Here is a 19127-nt window from a genome sequence, read left to right as displayed (position 1 = left end):
GTCCCCTTTCACGCCTTACAACACTTACAGTCAGCCAAGGGGCACAGTCCAATTCTGGCATAAGCTCAATTTAAACCATCCAACCCAAATAAAATTATAAATTGACATTAGCTAATCAAATATAAATAAAATTGTGATGTAGGACATTTATTATTATTAGAATAGGAGAAGTAAAAATAATTTAGTAAAATCGAGTATTTGACTCTTCATGAATTTATAAATGAAAACAAGTAACAATTTAGGGATATTATTAAATGACTTACCTAAACATGTATCCTTCAAGTTCAGAATTGAGATAAAATGCTCCTGTTTCACATTAGGAAATCAGGGGATCTGACAAAGGCGCCCTAGGAAACTAATTCAGTGGGACAGGACGCCATCAGGACAGTTCGAAGAAGGACAAACCCCCAAGAGAAAAAAAAATGACAGACGCTTGTGAAGTTATAACTTTATCAATAAGAAACACTTCTGGCGAGACAAATCCACAATGAAGGGAACAAAAGATCTCTGCTTCTGTGCAATTTAAAAACGTGACACCTCAACAAAGTATGGATTAATGCTTATTGACAAGAATGACATATTGGCTTATCATCCCAAGATGTGAGGAATGTTTGTTAATATCTCTTGTCAGAACTGAGTCATGATAATATTCTTTAAACAATAATACTTGTAACAACGAACAATCTACAGAAGCTTTACCTTCAAATACAGTACAGTAAAACTAACGTTTATTCTTACCAATATAAGGATTGGTGTGTAATCCTTAAGTACTTGGAAACAATGCTTAACATGTCTTAATTTGACCATAAAGTCTAAAAAACATTATCGATAAGCCTAAGACAAGATAAACAAACCGAAAAGACAACTAAAAATATATTTATATATAATAATCTAATAATTAGAATTTGCTGTAGTTTTTCTTCATCTTTAAGTTTGCCTAGGAGTAATAAATAAATAAATAAATAAATAAACTATTTTTAATTCAAAATTGTATCTTGCTACTCCCCGAAAACAAATTTAAGTAATGTCCCAAAATGACAATCTATACACTAGAAGTTTTGACAAAATATTGGGAATGTTGAAATTATTTTATATGCCGGAGCCATTTGTAATTTTAAACAAAATACCATCTAGGATTTATTAACAAATCTGTTGTTTTGCCGCCTATTTCAAAGCCTGCTGATCGCGACGTCATAAACAAATCTAAACAAAGGTTCCCAACTGCCAACTGGCTACGTGTTGTAACAGGACAGGTTAGTCAACCGTTTAGTATGCTGTTTATTGCACTCGATTTTGTCTATATTTTGTGTAAATTGGTAATTTTATAATATTAATTCAATTTTGATGCTTAAAACCTCCCTGTTATGGGTAACTGTAACCCTGGGCATGCATAGCTTTCCTTACCCTCAAGGTGGGGAAGCTCGGTCTAAGTTTTTAGAGGTTTTGCCATTTGAAAATCACTACCTAGCCTAATAAAAAGATGCGTTGGTTTATTCGTTGACTGCTTAATATAATCGAAGTTGTTTGTAGGTACTATACTACCTAGCCTATCCTTAGTCTCTTCTTGGGAACGTATGAAATGGCACCTTAGGATCGTAGGGAAACCCTACCCTTGGGGAAGGATTAGGCTAAGATAAGGATGCCTTGATGCTAGAACCTAGGTAAGTCACCAAGACTACCAGCTCTCCTCTCTGGTTCGGTAACTAGGTACTACTACTATAGTAGCTACCTATAGCCTATCTAAATTAAGAATTATAATGGCGTACTAATTCAAGGGCTTTTTCAGTACCTAGCCTAAGTGGCTGCGTTCCGAGAGAGGTGGCCGCTATGTCGCCGCTCAGTCATTTAACCTAGGGTAATTCTACAGAATAGTTCTGCACGGACTGCAAGGAACGTAATCGCGGATACGACATCCACTAGGGATTGGGACGTCCAATCTATTTCGCCGTGTCTAGTACTGGCCCCTGGGGGTGGGTTAGCTAATTACAGTCGTCCGAAGAAATAGAATATCTATTACTTAAAATTCTTGTTTTCAGGAGGTAAAACTGCATAGAAAACCGCAACTGCCATAGTCTAGGCCACGTGGAATAGTACTGTAGATCCACCTAACCTAGTAGGCCTCCAGCCCCTTTGGGATGAATAACACAAACTAGCCAAAATACCTGCTACCTATAGTAAACATCATGGTAGGTAGATCAATATCATAAACACACGAAAGGCATACACAAGCAAAAACATAGTAAAGGAAAGGTATAGGTAATTCATATCTGGGTCAACTACTGGTGGGGTTCAGGCTGCAGTAGTATAGGAGTCTTCAGTTTTACCACATTGGCTTACCTAGGTTTGCCCAGGTTAGGTAGGGTTGTGCTTAAGGCTAGCTTACAGCTAGGCTAACACAGCTACTAGAAGGTAGGTTTAGGCAATAGTATAACCTTGGTGTTTCTAACATCAATAGGCCATTCAAGATGAATGATGTAGCCTATGCCTCAAACTGTAGTCTCTCTGACACTAGCATTTGAAGGTAGGGTAATGCATCGCTGTGCGGACAGGCAGACACTGTACCGCTGCGTGGACACTTTCCCAAAAAATAACTTTGGCACTTCCAGTATCCTGAATTAGACGCCAGTCATAGGCCTAACCCAACCAGTGTGGAAACAACCGATTGAGACCTCTACTGTCCTCTCAAAGTGTTTTCTTTCAAGTCACAAAATAATGCCATAATTTCCAGTTAAACAAGTTAATAAAAGTCTAGCCTTGCGCGGTGCAAACTTACCTCCATGACGCTTTCGAAATTTTATTTATAACACCTTACGTGTAGAAGGTTGATGCCATCCCCGTGTTTGCGGAGTCACTTGTGTCCATAAACTTTCCATTTCCTGTGCTAAATCCGACCAGGAAAACATGTCATTTTTTCAGGAAGAAGAGTGCGGTAGATAACATTTAAATAATTAGTCAAAGACCAGAATAAGGTTATGAATTGCATATATTTATTATGTATTCATGATAATTCATTTGAAAATCTTCGTTATCGTAAATGTAACCAGATTCATTGACACAAATTTCATCGGTTTTGCTGTGGTATAGCTATGGTGTTGCCAATTGTTTTTTTGTTTGCCCTTCAAACTTGGGATAAGACTTACAAAAAACTGTGGAATCAAATGAATTTAGCAAATCTATTTGTAATATATATATATAATATATATATATATATATATATATATATCTATATATATATATATATATATATATATATATATATATATATATATATATATATATATATATATATATATATATATATATATATATATATATATATATATATATATTATTATATATATATATTATATATATATATATATATCCGCTTCTTCTAGAATTGGAGCTCCAACCCAAACGGATCCTCGCCCGGAACTGACACAGATAGTACAAACTCAAACTGTGTCAGCTTCCTCAAGAATTCTGAATGCCCTAACTTTATGGACTTCATGAAGTTTGCAGCCCAAAAGGACGCGAGTATCGATCCACTTACATTGTATTTATAGAATCATATAAAAGAGAATCACCCCCCCTGCTCAGGCAATATGATTTGGCAGATCAAAAAATTGGCCAAACATGCCTAAAGGAATCAGATTCTCATAAAATGACCACGAAACCTGGAGACCAACTGACCGCCCACCACATATGGTCCACTTGGTTCTTGAATGATGTACTAAAATTAGCCTCAGATACCAATAATGAGTCATACTCATATATAACCCTACAATAAGGAAAACTTTATTCCTAATGGCTATGGCCTCAGGTGCCAGAATATCTGAACTCTCGGCTCTCTCAAGGAATCCAGGCCATAATAGAATTCCTCCCGTCAGGGAAGTACTACTATCCCCAGACCGGAGGTTCCTGGCTAAGAATGAGGACCCACAAAATAGATGGGCTCCATGGAAGATCATCCCCTTAACACAGGACACATCATTGTGCCCTGTCGCTAGTTCCCTTAGATCTTTTCTTAGCCAGAACTTCCGCAAACATCTTCAGGCCCCCTTTCATTAGAGAGAAAGGTGGCACGATTTTCTCTTAAAGGTATTAGACAACAAATACTCTACTTCATTAAACAAGCCAACCTGGATTCAGTCCCCTCATGTCCATGATATCCAAGCAGTGGCTACCTCTATTAATTTTTTATTTTTTCAAAATATGAATTTCGAAGGCACCTGAAGAAGTATACAGGTTGGAAATCTCCAGCAGTTTTTTAAGCGCCACTAGTTTAAGGAACTTAAAAGCCCAAATTAAATTCCCAGCAATTGCTGCAGGGAGCATAGTCTCCCCTGAATAATGAATCCTGTCAATCTTCTCCTTACCCTTTAACTCTCTTAATACTCTCTCCTTCCTGCCTGCCTCGCTCGTATTCCCCACCAAGCCTTTCCTCCTCTGGGTTTGGAGGGCCTGGGCGTCATCCGTGCTACTGAAACTTGTATATAGAATGTTTTTGGTCCCTGATTGTCCTATGAACCGGTCTGTACATACCCCAAAAAATGGTGATATTGCCTGGGATACCCTGTTTAATTGTATGATATCATCATGTTATTACCAGTTCTAAGTCATAGTTTTTAAGTCCTGTGTAGTAGTAAGTAAAATTGTTTCTTTTAAATGAACCTAGTGTAAAGTAGTGAGATTGATTTAAATTTAAATGAACCTTAGGTTTCATTAACTCCTTCCTTATAAAAAACTTAGTATCTAGTAAGCTTGGATGAAGGAAATTCTCTGATACCTTTTCACCAGCGAACACAGGTCTAACCCCAGAAAAGGGATTTTGACGAAGGAAAAATCTATTTTCTGGGGAGGGACCACTTGTCGCCCGGTGAACCCAGCCCTTCTAATTAATTTCCCCACCCTTACACCAATCCCAAGCCAGGTGTCTAAATCCAGGAATGCAGATGGCGCTCGGTCGGGTAGAAGTAGCGGTAGCGAGGGGTAGGGAGTGGCCTTTGGGAAGACAGCTCTCTCCATGAGAGGGGTTTTGGAACGGAAGGAATCCCTCTAATTGGCAGAGGACCTGTGAATAGTGGCTTCCACTCTCCTTGTACTTTATACCCGACACCCTTAGGGTGCTCGCGCGATGGGTAGTAACCTCAGCATACCATGCTAGTTTTTTCTTTTTTCTCTGGTATATTTAGAATCTATTTATACTAGAAAAGTCAGCTACAGGAACTTTTCACTGGGCGACACAGGTCCTCCCCCAGAAATAGATTTTTCCTTCGTCAAAATCCCTTTATCATATAGTATAAATATTGGAATATATGACAGCGTGAAAAACAAATTTCATATATAATTGTATACAAATTGCGCTGTGAGCAACACGGTTAAAGCTAATGAGTTAATTATTTTTTTGTTGTATTGTACACTAAATTGCGATGAATTTGGTATATAACAAATTGTAAAATGATCAAAGCAACACAGAGAAAATATTATCACAATATGATGCATGAATTTGTAGCGGGCGGATGTAAAAAAAAGTTGCTTTAAAAAATTCACCATAAATCAAAATATTGTGTTAGAGACTTCCAATTTGTTGCAAAATAAAGGTAATTGATTGAATATTACTAGACAGTTGAGTTAAAGTTGACCGAAGGTCGAATTTTTTCTATTTATCGTTATTTATATGAAAATATTTCAAAGCTGATAAAAGCTACAACCATGGGTTGTTGTTTGTTGTTGTATTCTACATGAAATTGCGCACATTTTCATATATAAAACTTTATGTAACGGCTAATATAAAACGGTGCAAACTTTACGACAATCGGACGAAAAAATTCAGATTTTTTGGAAGAGTTACCGCTCGGACGTAAGGAATGTTTTCTTCATAAATTCACCATAAATCAAAATATTGTGCTAGAGACTTCCAATTTGTTGCAAAAAAAAAAAGGTAAATGATTGAATATTACTAGAATGCAATAGTTTTAGCTTACGATCGCGTTTTATTACCATTTCGGTTGAGTCAAAGTTGACCGAAGGTTGAAATTTTGGGACTTGGCGTTATTTATATGAAAATATTTCAAAAATGATAAAAGCTACAACCATGGATTGTTTTTGTTGTATTCTACATGAAATTGCACGCAATTTCATATATAAAACTCTATGTAACGGCTAATATAAAATGGTGCAAAGATTATGTCAAAGTGACAAAATAATTTCTGAGATGTGCTGCTGATGCTTTTTCGTGTGAGAAGAAAGAAATTCGCGCTTGCGCGCCTGGGTAACGATTGTAAGCAAAACAACAGCTTGATCCGTGAACTCCCAGCATCCCTCAAGGTGTGTGATTCAAAAGTTTTCGCCAAGAAGGCCTATAACTATTTTTCCGCGAATTTAAAAAAAAAAATTTTTTTTGCGTCGACATTTCATACGTCAATTTGGCATCCAACAGACAATTTTCGTCGACGTTTAATACGTCCAATAGGTGTTTAAGGGTTAATTGCTTGTGTTTCGTAAATTATTACTTTGATATTTTTGTGTACTGATGGCTATCACATTTTTCAGTTTGGTTTCATTAAAAGAAGATGAGTGAAGACCCGAGCCTTGAACGCCATTTCAAAGGCCACAGAGATGTTGTGACAGCTCTCAACTTTAGCCCAAATGGAAAGCAGATTGTATCTGCCTCTCTTGACCACACTGTCATGGTGTGGAACTTCAGGCAGCAAGTCCGGGCTTACAGGTATTGTTTACATGTAACATTTTGTATCAGTCTCTTCAGTAAGAATAGTTATTGTATATGTATCTTACCCAGTAATTACATAGCTATAAGTTCCTCTTATTATGGCAGCTTGAAATCAAAATTTGGGGGGAACATTTCAAACTATTCCATAGGTAACAATTCTGCCCACTAGCAGGAGAATAGGGACGGTTGTGAGCAGAAAGCTCAGTTTGTTCTTCCTGTCGTCTGGTAAACACCAGTAATGGCGGTAACTTATTCATTATTTTCCTGTTATTTAACTGGATTTCAGTGGTGTGCATTCCCACTGGAACACATATTTAGTAACCTTCAGTGGAATCTCAGGATGAGTTTTTTCTTGTTTTTGTAGTTGCTGAGTTGATTCATCAACTAATCTGTTGTTTACTCTAATGGTCCGACGAAAACAGTTTGGCCCTAAAGCAATTCTCATATGTTACATCATTCCTTTAGGCTAAACTTTGCATAACTTTTTTGTTTACCGGTTCTCATTACTTTTGCCTTTATTTTAAATTCTGAATTATGTTTTTTTTCCAAGTATAAATACTCGCAAACTGTCTGCTGCCTCAAAGTAATTTTTGAATGTTTCATCATTCTTTTAGACCAACAGATAGGCAACTTTACTTGTGAGTTGCCAGTATACTTTTGCTCTGAAAAGTAATCTTGTATCTTATGGTAGGACAAGCTTTTACATTAATGTTGTTCACAGGGTGTAGGTGATTCACTAGATATCATTAGACAGTTGCCTTAAAAGTAATTCTGGGATGTTAGTCTTTCATAGGCTTCTTGCGAGCCGTGAGTATAGTGTTCTAACAAGGAATTCTTGTATCATGTACTTTTCCTTTGGGCCAAAATATTTTACATTAATGATGTTTTCAAAGTAGTTATTAAATGTTTCCTCGGTGCCAAAGTTTTGCATATCATGTTGTTTATGGAACCTAGTCTTTCTAACAGTCTGTAAATAATATTACTTTAAACCTTGTACTCAGGACGTAGGTAATTCGTAAATTCGTCATTCCTGTGAGCCAAAGAATTGCTTTTCATGTTTACTGAACCTAGTCTTGCTAACCATCAGTAAATAATATTACTTTAACTCTCACACTTTCCTTTGCAGAGAATTAAAATGTAAGGGCAGAAAGTAGTAGTAGAGAATGGTGTGTATTTAAGAAGTTGCTATCGTCGAACAAGAATCGGTCCCAGTAATTGCTTCAGCAGTATATTGTTAGTAGTACTCTCTTTGGCAGTACAATGTATAGGCTTTTATGAGATATTTTTCTTATGTTTCCTGTACAAGGAGACCATGCACCTAAATTGATGTGAATATTGTGAACACTCCTGTCTTCGAGCACCCAGGAACACTCATGACCTATGGGGGCATTCAATCTAGACGTGTTCACCACCCAGCACAACAGGAAGTTGTGCAGATCTCTGTTCTGTAGTGCCAGACTCATAAGCTGCTGCAGAGGATGTGGTCTAACATCCTTGGGACAACCTAAACATGTACACCTTTCCCCCATTCTGCCTGATTCACAAGATGATCAGCTGAGCGCTGATCACCCCAAATCTTCGGAGGATTGGGCAGCTCCTGATCTGCTAGCTCTTCCCTCTGAGGCACCGAGAGAGATTCCTCCTTGGCACAACCTTCTATGTCAATCCCACATAGAGCGGTACCACATGACAGTGCAGTCTATGTCTTCACGACTGAAGGTTATCCACCATCTCTTGCGAGCAAGAGGCTTTTCTAGCCAAGCAGGAATAGAGACGGCAGGATACAGTATGTAATACCTTAATCCTTTACTAGGTAAGAGAGAGAGAGAATAGTTGTCCTTACTTAAAATAGTGAAATGGAAAGGTATTTTGTTTTTGTAAAATACTATTACATACAAATTTTGTAACTACAGTTATATTATTATTATTATTATTATTATTATTATTATTATTATTATTATTATTATTATTATCATCTAATCTTATTAATACAGGCAGTCCCTGGTTATCAGTGTGGGTTCTGTTCTGACAGCTTGATGATAAGCGAAAATTGCTGATAAGCAAAATCGGCACCAGTTAATGATCCCTCTGGTAGGTATGTACTGGTACCAATACTCTGCGTATATTATCATTGCTGATACCTGGTAATCGGCACATTTTGGTTCAAAAATCGTAAATTTTTTTCTGATTTTTGGTGCTAGACAAGCACTGAAAAACCAAATTGCCAATAACCAGCAACATTCTGTATTTGAAAATATTAATACGTAAACATACATATATGTACCATAGAAATTCTCTCATCTCACTAAAAGAGAGAGAGAGAATTATTCATTTTATTATTTATTATTTAATTTACAATTAAAAGCTTGAAAATCTACAAATTACTTATGAATGTTAACAAACACTTTTTCCATTGTTTTTCAAGGATTTGGAAATGTTCGTGTTTGTGTGTCCGTGAAAGTCGCGCACAATAATTAGTTAGGTTCCAATGAAAAGTTTGTGCTGTTGTGAAGTCACGCAACTCAAATCGTATAAGATTGAGGCATTACTGTACCTCAAACAGTCCTCTGCAGTAGTATACCAGAGAAAGTGGGATTTCGTCTGTGGTCAGAGCTACTCTTCAGCAGGTCGTGGACTTCCTAGTCTTACTTCACTGGGAGAAGCTCCTCTCAATATCTGTAGTTAAGAGCCATAGGTCTGCCCTAGGCCTAGTCGTGACACAGATATTTCTTTGAAAGGTGTTGCCCAACCAGGGATCTCAGGCCTCCTCAAGAAATATTGCACCAAACACCCACATTAGGTACAGGCAATCCCCAGCTATCAGCAGACTCTGTTAATGGCGATCTGGTATTACAGTGCTTGTCTAGCGCCATAAAGTCAACAATTTATGGCACCATAAGGTCGAGTTTCGGTTATTGGCACCATAAGATGCTGATAATAGAGTTATGGCACCATAAGGTGCTGATAATAGAGTTATAGTGCCATAAGGTGCTGATAGAGTTATGGCGCCATAAGGTGCTGTTAATAGAGTTATGGCGCCATAAGGTGCTGATAAGAGTTATGGCGCCATAAGGTACTGATAATAGTTATGGCGCCATAAGGTGCTGATAACAGAGTTATGGCACCATAAGGTGCTGATAATAGGGTTATGGCGCCATAACATGCCTAACAGAGATGCCATTGACCGAATCTTGGTGCCATAAGCATACTGCTGGTTTCACATAAGTGACTTACCAAACAATTACATTAGCTGTAAGCTTTCTTACTTACCAAACAATTACATTAGCTATAAGCTTTCTTACCTGGCAGTCGAAAATTCAAATTTCCTGGCGGCAGCGCCGCTGCCCTCGTTCGTGTAGGTGATACAGGTCCCACCCCTTTTCGGGAATACCCGGTACTACTGAGCTATTGCCAATTCGTTTTCTGCCGGCCACAGTAACACCTGTGGTTATTTGTTGCAGTTGACTTTCATCGTCAATTGGATTGTATCTTTTTGGTGATGTACTATTTCTTGGTTGGTTTTGTTTCATCAGTTAGCTGCCTTGTTATTAGCCAGTTTTTGCGAAGATGTCTGATGCTAGTTCATCCGTCATCGTTAGTTAACTTTTGCAGCAGTGGCTGCAAAACTAGATTAGCTAAACTATGTTGAGATCCGCACTCCAAATGTGTTAAGTGTAGGGGTCAGTGCTGCAGTAAGGAAAGAGGCGAACAAACCATCACTATCTTCTCCACTTTTGTCTAATATTTCACCTATTGATAGCCCTCCAACTTCAGTACCAATTACTCCAGTCCAGGTATCCCATGTTTCTGATCCTAACACCACTTCCATGTTAGAATACAAAATAGACAAGAAATTTGAGTTTTTTGGCAAAATCCGTAATGGATTTAGGGATATCTTTTCGTGCTTTTGTAGAGAAGTCAAGTAAAAAGGCCAGTGTTGGGCCAAGTGTCAGTGTCGTGTCATGTCCATTTCTCCCAGACGAAGGTCACTGTCCCGCTCCCCAGCACCCGGGAGAAGACATACCAGAGGTCGAAGGGAGACTGAGGGGGTTTGCCCATGGTCAGTCACCTAAGAAGTGCCACTGGAAAGGCGTAGATGTCAGTGACGTGCAGTTTTTGTCTGATTCGGAAATGCAGTCGTCGGTGTCGAGGCGACAGGTGTGGAGTGATTTAGTGTTGCGTCCATTGAAGAGACATGCTCCGTATGCGAGAGGTATGTCTCTTCTTATTAAGAAACCCAAGGAGCACTGGAGCCCACAACCTTCCTGCAGTTTCGATCTGGACCAGATTTTCTGGGAAGATCGTCAGTCCTCTCCAGATAGTTTAGCTTTGAATGAAGTTAGACGCTCACATGCGGTCCAGTGCTTGCGCGCTTGCGATGTTGACTCTCCTCGTCGTGTATCGATAGGAGTTTCGACTTGTTTGCCTCATACGACTCATGTCGTTTCGACCCCCAGTTGATCATCTTTGAAGAAGAGCCATACAACAGCCACAACTTCGACGAAGAAGAGTCATACGACAGCCACAACTTCAACTTCGACCAAGGATGATTTGAAGACCAAACCTTTGATAGAGGATTCTTCATGGGGCCCTTTTAGACATCAGCTTCAAGAATTAATGGTCTTCTTGAAGAAAGCAATGAATGAGGCTGAAGAAGAAGACGGGATGTCTTCCGTCCTGTCGGAAGAGGAAATGCAAGACCAAGAATCGAAAGCTTCTTCAGTACATTCTAGTCTGTTAAGGTTTCTTTTACACTTATCCGGACTTTTTGAGCCAGCCTCGCCTTCTCCTCTGCCGATGTTCGTGAAGGATAGGAGATCAGCTTCTTCGGGTTTACTGAGATCAGTTCTCTCTCAGTTTCTCGAAGAAGCCCTGAAGGAAGCAGAAGAGTGGCTTGCAAAGAAGAGGGAGTCGGGCAAGGCTTTGTTCACCTACCCTCCATCAAAGCTTCAGAATAAAACCTACAGGTTTTATGCGACTGGAGAAGTTCCTTCTTTGGGAGTATCTGCCTCCTCCCAAGGAGATTTCTCCAACCTTGTAGACTCGCACAGAAGAGCAGTGTTCTTGGCTGTGAAAGTGTGGACTGGGCAGTGAGAGACGGTTCAGGGGAACTGGCCACTCTTTTACTATGGGTGTACTCAAGAAGAGAGAACGGTGGTGCTCCTTCACATCTCAAGGAGTAACCACGAACCAAAAGTCAGCATTGGTGTTCTCCCCCTTGAGTAAAGTCTCACCTGCTCCTGGAAGAAACCATTCAACAGGTACTGTCGGACCTTGAGAAAAAGTCTACCAATGACCTTCTTTCACAGTTGGCGAGAAGCCCTAAGGAACCTCCAGCTACGGGAGCTAAAGCTTCCCCTCCCCAAAGCACCCCTTTCAAGGAGGCAAGTTGAGGTGGCAGCAGAGACCAAGGACTAAACCTTCGCCCAACTTCAAAGTCCACCAAGAAACTTCCCTTTAAAACAGCAGAGAAATGAGCGAGAGGTCCTTCACACACCTGTGGGGCTGAGACTTCACTACTACTGGGAAGAATGGAGTCGGAGAGGAGCGGAATAGCGGGTAGTGCAGGTGTTTCAAGAGGGATATGCGATCCCATTTATGCAAGATCCACCACTGCCCAATACACACACCTGTTTGACAGCGTACTCGATAGGGTCAACAAGAACTTTTGCTCTAGCCAAAGAAGTAGAAGAGCTCATCAGCAAAGAAGCCATAGAGGATGTATCAGACAAGAACTCCTGGATTCTACAACAGGCTTTATCTAGTCTCCAAAGCATCAGGGGGATGGAGACCCGTGTTGGACGAAAGTGCTTTAAACCTCTTTGTCCGGATGACAAAATTCTGAATGGAAACCAGTCGATTGGTGATGTCGGCCCTCCAACCGGGCGACTGGATGGTGTCTCTCGACATGGAGGATGCATACTTCTATGTTCCCATCCATCAGAACTCCAGGAAGTTTCTGAGATTCGTCTTCAAGAAGAGAGTCTTCCAAGCCCTCTGCTTTGGACTGTCACTGCCCCTCTAGTATTTACTCAGATTCTCACTCCCCTAGGGAAATGGCTGAATTTGATGGGGATCAATACAGCTTTTTACTTAAACGACTGGCTACTGAGAGCCAGATCCATTCATCAGCGTGTAAAGGACTTAGAGAAGACACTTACTTTGATGCAACAATTGGGTATTCTAATAAACACGGAGAAGTCCCAATTGATTCCAACCCAGAGGATTCTTTATTTATGGATGATACTGGATTCTCTAGCTTTTTGGGCTTTTCTCTCCCCAAAGAGGATAGTCCTGCCTGTCGACAGTCCAACAATTTCTTGTTCGCCCGTCCTGCTCAGCTTTAGAATGGATGAGCCTCCTTGGGACCCTTGCTTTAGTGTAAAGTTTTGTTAGGTTAGAACGTTTACACATGAGGTCACTTCAGTTCCTCCTGAAAGCAAATTGGTCTCGGAAGACACAACCGGACTCACTAGTCTTCCCTTTGACGGAAGAACTAAAAGCGAATCTTCGTCGGTGGCAATCAAGGGAAAGATTACAAGAAGGATTTTCCCTAGTCGTGTCGAACCCCGACCTGTAGTACTTCTCAGACGCCTCGGACAGTGGATGGGGAGCCCTTCTTGGAGACAGGAAGGTATCAGGTCTGAGGACAGAACAAGAAAAGACCTTACACATCAATGTGAAAGAATTAAAAGCCATTCTCTTAGGACTACAAGTGTTCGCCCTGCTGGTCACTGGAAGGAAGATAGCGATACATGCGGACAACACCACAGCGTTGTCATACGTACGGAAGCAGGGAGGGACCCACTCGTTCTCTCTCAACAGAGTAGCCGAAGATCTCCTCATCTGGGCAAACGAGAAGAGGATCATTTTTTTCAAGATTTGTCCAAGAAAAAATGAACATTATAGCAGACGAACTGAGTCGTGTGAACCATGTTTTACCGACAGAATGGACTCTGAATGAGTGTGTGTGTCAGGACATCTGGAAGCTATGGAGAAGACCATCAATACACCTGTTCGCCACATCAAGAAACAATCGCCTCCCTATTTTCTGCTCTCCAATTCCAGAACCACTAGCGTGGAGAACAGATGCAATGCTGCTAGCTTGGACAGGACTAGACGTTTACGCTTTTCCTCCCTTTAGGATAATAAGTGAAGTATTAAACAAACTTCAATCACACCAAAATGTGACAATGACCCTAGTAGCTCCATTCTTGTCCAGGAAAGAGTGGTTCCCCGACCCTCTCAGTCTGCTAGTGGACTTTCCCAGACTACTGCCACAAAGTCCACTTCTTCTCAGACAACTCCATTTCAATCGGTATCACCAAGGATTGTCCGCTCTGGCCCTGACAGGATTCAGACTCAGGAACCTCGTCAAAATGAAAGGTTTTTCGCAAAGGGCGTCAGAAGCTATTGCTAGCTGCAGAAGAGGCTCTTCCACCAAGCTCTACCAGTCCAAGTGGAGAGTCTTTAGGTCTTGGTGCAAACGACATGGCATCTCTTCTAAAGCATCTATAATGGAGATCGCAGATTTTATGCTATTTCTGAGGGACTCCAGGAAGTTGGCCACTTCAACTATTAAAGGATATAGGGCCATACTTGCATCAGTATTTAAGCATAGAGGCCTCAACATCTCGTCAAATCAGGAAATCAGCGACCTGATCAGATCCTTTAGCTCCAAAATATTCAAGCCTGACAAAGTGGAATGGAATTTGGATATAGTTTTAAAGTGGCTCTCCAGTCCCCAATTCGAACCATTGAATTCGGCAACCTTAAGAGGTGTAACTAGGAAGGGACTATTTCTAGTTGCCTAGGCCACAACAGGAAGAGTAAGTGAGTTGCAGGCGATGAGTAAGGAAGTATGTTTCGCCCGGGCAATGTAGTTTGTTCATATGTAACAGAGTTCCTTGCAAAGAACGAAGATCCTTTGAATCCTTGGCCCCGTTCTCTCAGGATAAGGAACTTAATGGACTTAGTCAGGTCGGAAGACGAGGAACGAATGTTGTGTCCGATGAGAGCCATCAGACTACCTGATTAGGACAGAAACTTTAAGAAGAGAATTGAACTGACTCTGGTGCTCAGTGAGAGACCCATCTCATCCTATTTCAAAGAATGCAATGTCGCTCTTCCTGAGGAGTTTGATTCTAGAAGCTCATGCCCAAACTCAGGAACAAACTCTTTGTGCGCTGAAAGTGAAGACGCACGAGATTCGTGCAGTAGCAACGTCTTTGGCTTTCAGATAAAACATCTCTATGTTCCATTATGCAAACACCATTGTGGATGTCGAAATCGGAATTTGCATCGCACTATTTGAAGGAGGTAGAAACTACTTTCGAAAACTGTTTTAGATTGGGACCATTGTCAGTAGCGGGAATGGTGTTGGGAGAGGAAGCATAGGGGGACCTGGTTTTTTCCCTCTGCTATCTCCTTGCCTTGGATTTAATGTTTTTGAGTTTTTGGGAAGCCTGGGGGTACGTGTACCCAAGGTACCCGCCAGTTCTACATATGGTTAAGGGTATCACAAGGTTTTTTTTTAGTGTAGGTGATGGTGTTGTGTTGTTTTATCTGGTCTTTGCCCAGGGCAAGGGCAAAATTAATGAATTTTTGTCAATCATAGGTGTACTTCCATGATTGCAAAATCCCAGTATGGATGACCCTGGCCATTACATACTGCTACGTCTCCTACATGTGATAAGAGTGCCGACCAGAGGCAGTATCTACCTGTAGCTGCTCTCTCACAAGGTAAAGGTACTGCAAACATTATACATAATGTGAGCACATGATTACTGTTTTTTTTCATAAAGCTGTCCATATACCCACCTCCAGATAATGTGGATTCAGCTAATGTGTAATTGTTTGGTAAGTCACTTATGTGAAAATGACATTTTTATAATAAAATAAGGTTTCACATATACTTACCAAACAATTACATAATCAGAGCCCTCCCTCCTCCCCACAGATGGATGTTGCGGCTCAATGAATTGACAACACCATCACCTACTGGGTATTGCCGAAAGTGGCCGGGACCTGTATCACCTACATGAACGAGGGCAGCGCCGTCACCGCCGCCAGGAAATTTGAATTTTCGACTGCCAGGTAAAAAAGTTTACAGCTAATTTAATTGTTTGGTAAGTAGTATATGTGAAACTTGTTTTATTATAAAAATATCATTTTTCGGTTAATGGCGGTCTTCTTTTATCAGCGCCCTGCCGATAACTGGGGACCGCCTGTGCCAAGATAACCAATAATACCACCAATAAATCATGGACTGCATTAGTCTGCAGAGTTGACCTTCATGTTCCTTCCAAAGAATTCCTCAAACCGTTGAGTGTGTTAAGAAGTGTTCAATGCAATCCTTGGGAAAGCTCTTTTGGAATGGGAGAAGGAATGTTTAATTAAAGACACTTATATGTGCACTAATGCAGTCCAGAGTGAACATGCCTGATGTGCTGGCTTTTTTTATCAAAAGATCAGCATACATATTTTAGAATATGATGTCTGAACAATGCAATAAGGATGGATAAAATTATAAAGAATCATAGTGTTAGGGAACAGGAAAGGAAGAAAATGAAACTTAATATGCAATGTGCAATGTACTGCTAAGAAATAGCCTCTGCACAGGTTGTGTGTCTATATACATGTATATGTGTGTGTGAGGAGGCTATACACTGAAACACCTGTTGCTCATACAGAACTATGATGACCTGCGGCCCATTGAGGCACAGATTACGGAAGAGGGGAAGTGGCCTCATGAATGGCTGACTTGCTCTAAGTGGGTTCTGACATACGCATACTACATGCGTGGATGGCTGCAGTAATTGTAACACCACTTATACCACAGAGAATGAAAGTAAAAGTTGTAGGCGCATAGCCGTTGGCACACACTGATCAATCATAGGACTGCTCAGCCTTATACACAAGTATCAAACTGTTCTCAATGAACTATATATTGAAAATTTATTTACTAAAAGGACAAAAGATTATATTGCTATTATGAGAATATATAAGGCTGATGTAGCATTTCTATGAAAATGAAGGCTATGGTAGGAAGGCATCATAAGATACGTAGCAAAATAAGACAAAACTAAATGATAGCTGAAAAAGGTATGTATGAGATGATCCGAGCCAGTCTGCGAGTAGCCCACGAATCACTTGATTTTGGGGACATTCTTGTAGACTACCCTGTTGGACAAAAGGATATATAAAGAGTCAGTAAATTCTCTCTCTCTCTCTCTCTCTCTCTCTCTCTCTCTGTTATTAGGAGAATATTCTAGCATATACTATACATGTATTCATAAAGATCTTGATTATCTTTAATGAAAACAAATTACTAAATTTCACTTAACAATAGTAGGCAGATATAGTAAATCTCTGTGCCAGAGGCCTTTTTAGAGATATTTGTACTAAATTTATATTTGGTCTCCTTTGGAGTAAAGCAAAGCACAGTAAAAGGAGCAGGCTGCTATTTATGAAACAGAAGTGAGGTTTCAAACTATTTATTGATATATGATAACTTCTAATAAGTGAAGTTTTGTGATCTCAATCAGCCTTCTGTTTGCAGATTTGTAGGTCATTCTGATTCCGTGTACGATGTATGTTTTTCTCCGAGTGGCAATCTCATGGCATCCTGTTCTCGTGATCGTTCAGTTAGACTTTGGGTTCCCAATATTAGAGGTCAGTTTTACTGTTGTTGAATTTTATTTGTTGTAGTTTTTTGCTAAAATTATGCAGTAGTGGCATGAAAATTTCATCTTGTGGTGCTGTCATCTATGTAATGTAAATATGTATAGAAGAATAAGACCTAATTTATTGCAGTGTTTTACTATATCTGGGTGGCTTTAACCTAGGATTTGAAGATTATATTTAAACTAAGCTATATATAAAAGAAAAACATCAGCTGATTTTTAGAAATCTATTATATCATCTCAGGTGTTGACAAACTTCCTAACATTATTAATGTTTTAAATCACGTGGTTACAGTTGCCAGATATACAGTAGTACAGAGGTCATTCAATAACTGCTTAACTCATACTTTTTCCCTTATTTTTGAGTTGGGTTTACACAGAAAACTTTTGAGCTGCAGCATAAAAAATTAAATGAGGTTTTCCTTTACTAAGGAAACTCTGAACACATATTTGGGAGTTATATGAAGTTACTAGTTTGGCAACTATGATTCAATGAAAGATAAGAATTTATCTTGGCTCAGACTTAGATACATATAAATATATTTGTCAGAGTCAGTTAAACCTACAAAATGCTAAAAAAAAAAAATTTTTTGCTCTGTGTGGGGTAAGTATAAAATATTTTTTGCTCATTTTCCTGATATTTAGAAGTAGTACTGTATAGCCATGCAATAAATGGTGAACTTCTTTAATTCCTAAATTTTTTGTATGATTCTCAGAAATCCTTTGAAATTTAGAGTAGGAAATTAAGTAAAGAATCTGTTTTTCATGCTCAGGAGAGATGTGTCTGGTGCCCTGACCACCACACTACTATGAAGGACAAGAATTTAACTCTATACACATAAGACCTGTAATACTTTTAACAGCAGACTCATGGTGCTGACAAGGAAAATGGAAGATACTTTGAAAAGGTGTAGCTTTATAATATAATGATTAATGGCCAGAGTACAGTGAGCAGATCATATTGTAAATGAGGAACTGGTTGAAAGATGTGTCCAGAGGCTTGAAAAATATCTGTGATCTCAAAAGCTAAGGAACGGGGACAGCTGAGTGGCAGAGTGCATAGTAGTTATGGAAGTAACAGTGCCTACAAGAAGTCCCAGAATATCATGTTTTAATCTCATGAGGGGAAAAGGCTGACTTACAAATATTTATGATGTTGATGGCATGTGGGTAGGGAGAACATGCAATAAGTGTATGATCCCCATGTAAGACCTATCATAATGTATGCTGCATTTGCCAGGGAAAGTTTTTCTGTACAATTGTCATATGCTCTGATTGTGAGACCTGGTCAGATCAGATATCCTTTGTTTAGTGAATGTTAAGGGTATAGGAAACACTAGGCTGGAATATATTTCATCTGTCTCAAAATCCAAGATATCGACAGTTCCTAAGTCTGCAGTGGTCTCTTTTCCCGACATCCCTTTGGATAATAGGTCCTTCCATCACTTCCTGCCGTATCTACTTTTTGTTTAGTTGTCTTTCGTAGGCTAAAGTGACCAGGTAACTTGAGTCGCTTAATTGTTGTATGCTAAATAATATGGAGTGTGTGATAATCCAGGCTTGTTCCATGTCTGGTGCTACTTCTGCTGTTTCTATCACTTGCACAGTTACTGTTGTATCTCTTACTATCTCTGCTGCTCCTATTTGTCAATCCGTTCTTCCCGGAGCTAGTATTTCCTATATTTGTTACCATTCCTACTCCTATTACCATTTTGATGAGTTGGGAATTG

The 19127-nt window shown here is 39.6% G+C and overlaps 1 pseudogene; it reads left to right on the top strand.

Annotated features, from left to right (window-relative positions):
• Positions 1–1140: 1140 nt before the first annotated feature.
• The window catches only part of LOC135222076 (POC1 centriolar protein homolog A-like), a 158555-nt pseudogene continuing 140568 nt past the window's right edge, over positions 1141–19127 (top strand).

The sequence above is a fragment of the Macrobrachium nipponense genome, chromosome 3 (assembly GCF_015104395.2).
Source record: "Macrobrachium nipponense isolate FS-2020 chromosome 3, ASM1510439v2, whole genome shotgun sequence".
NCBI lineage: Eukaryota > Metazoa > Arthropoda > Malacostraca > Decapoda > Palaemonidae > Macrobrachium > Macrobrachium nipponense.
The sequence above is the reverse complement of the archived record's forward strand: the minus strand, read 5'-3'. Positions and strand labels throughout refer to the sequence as shown.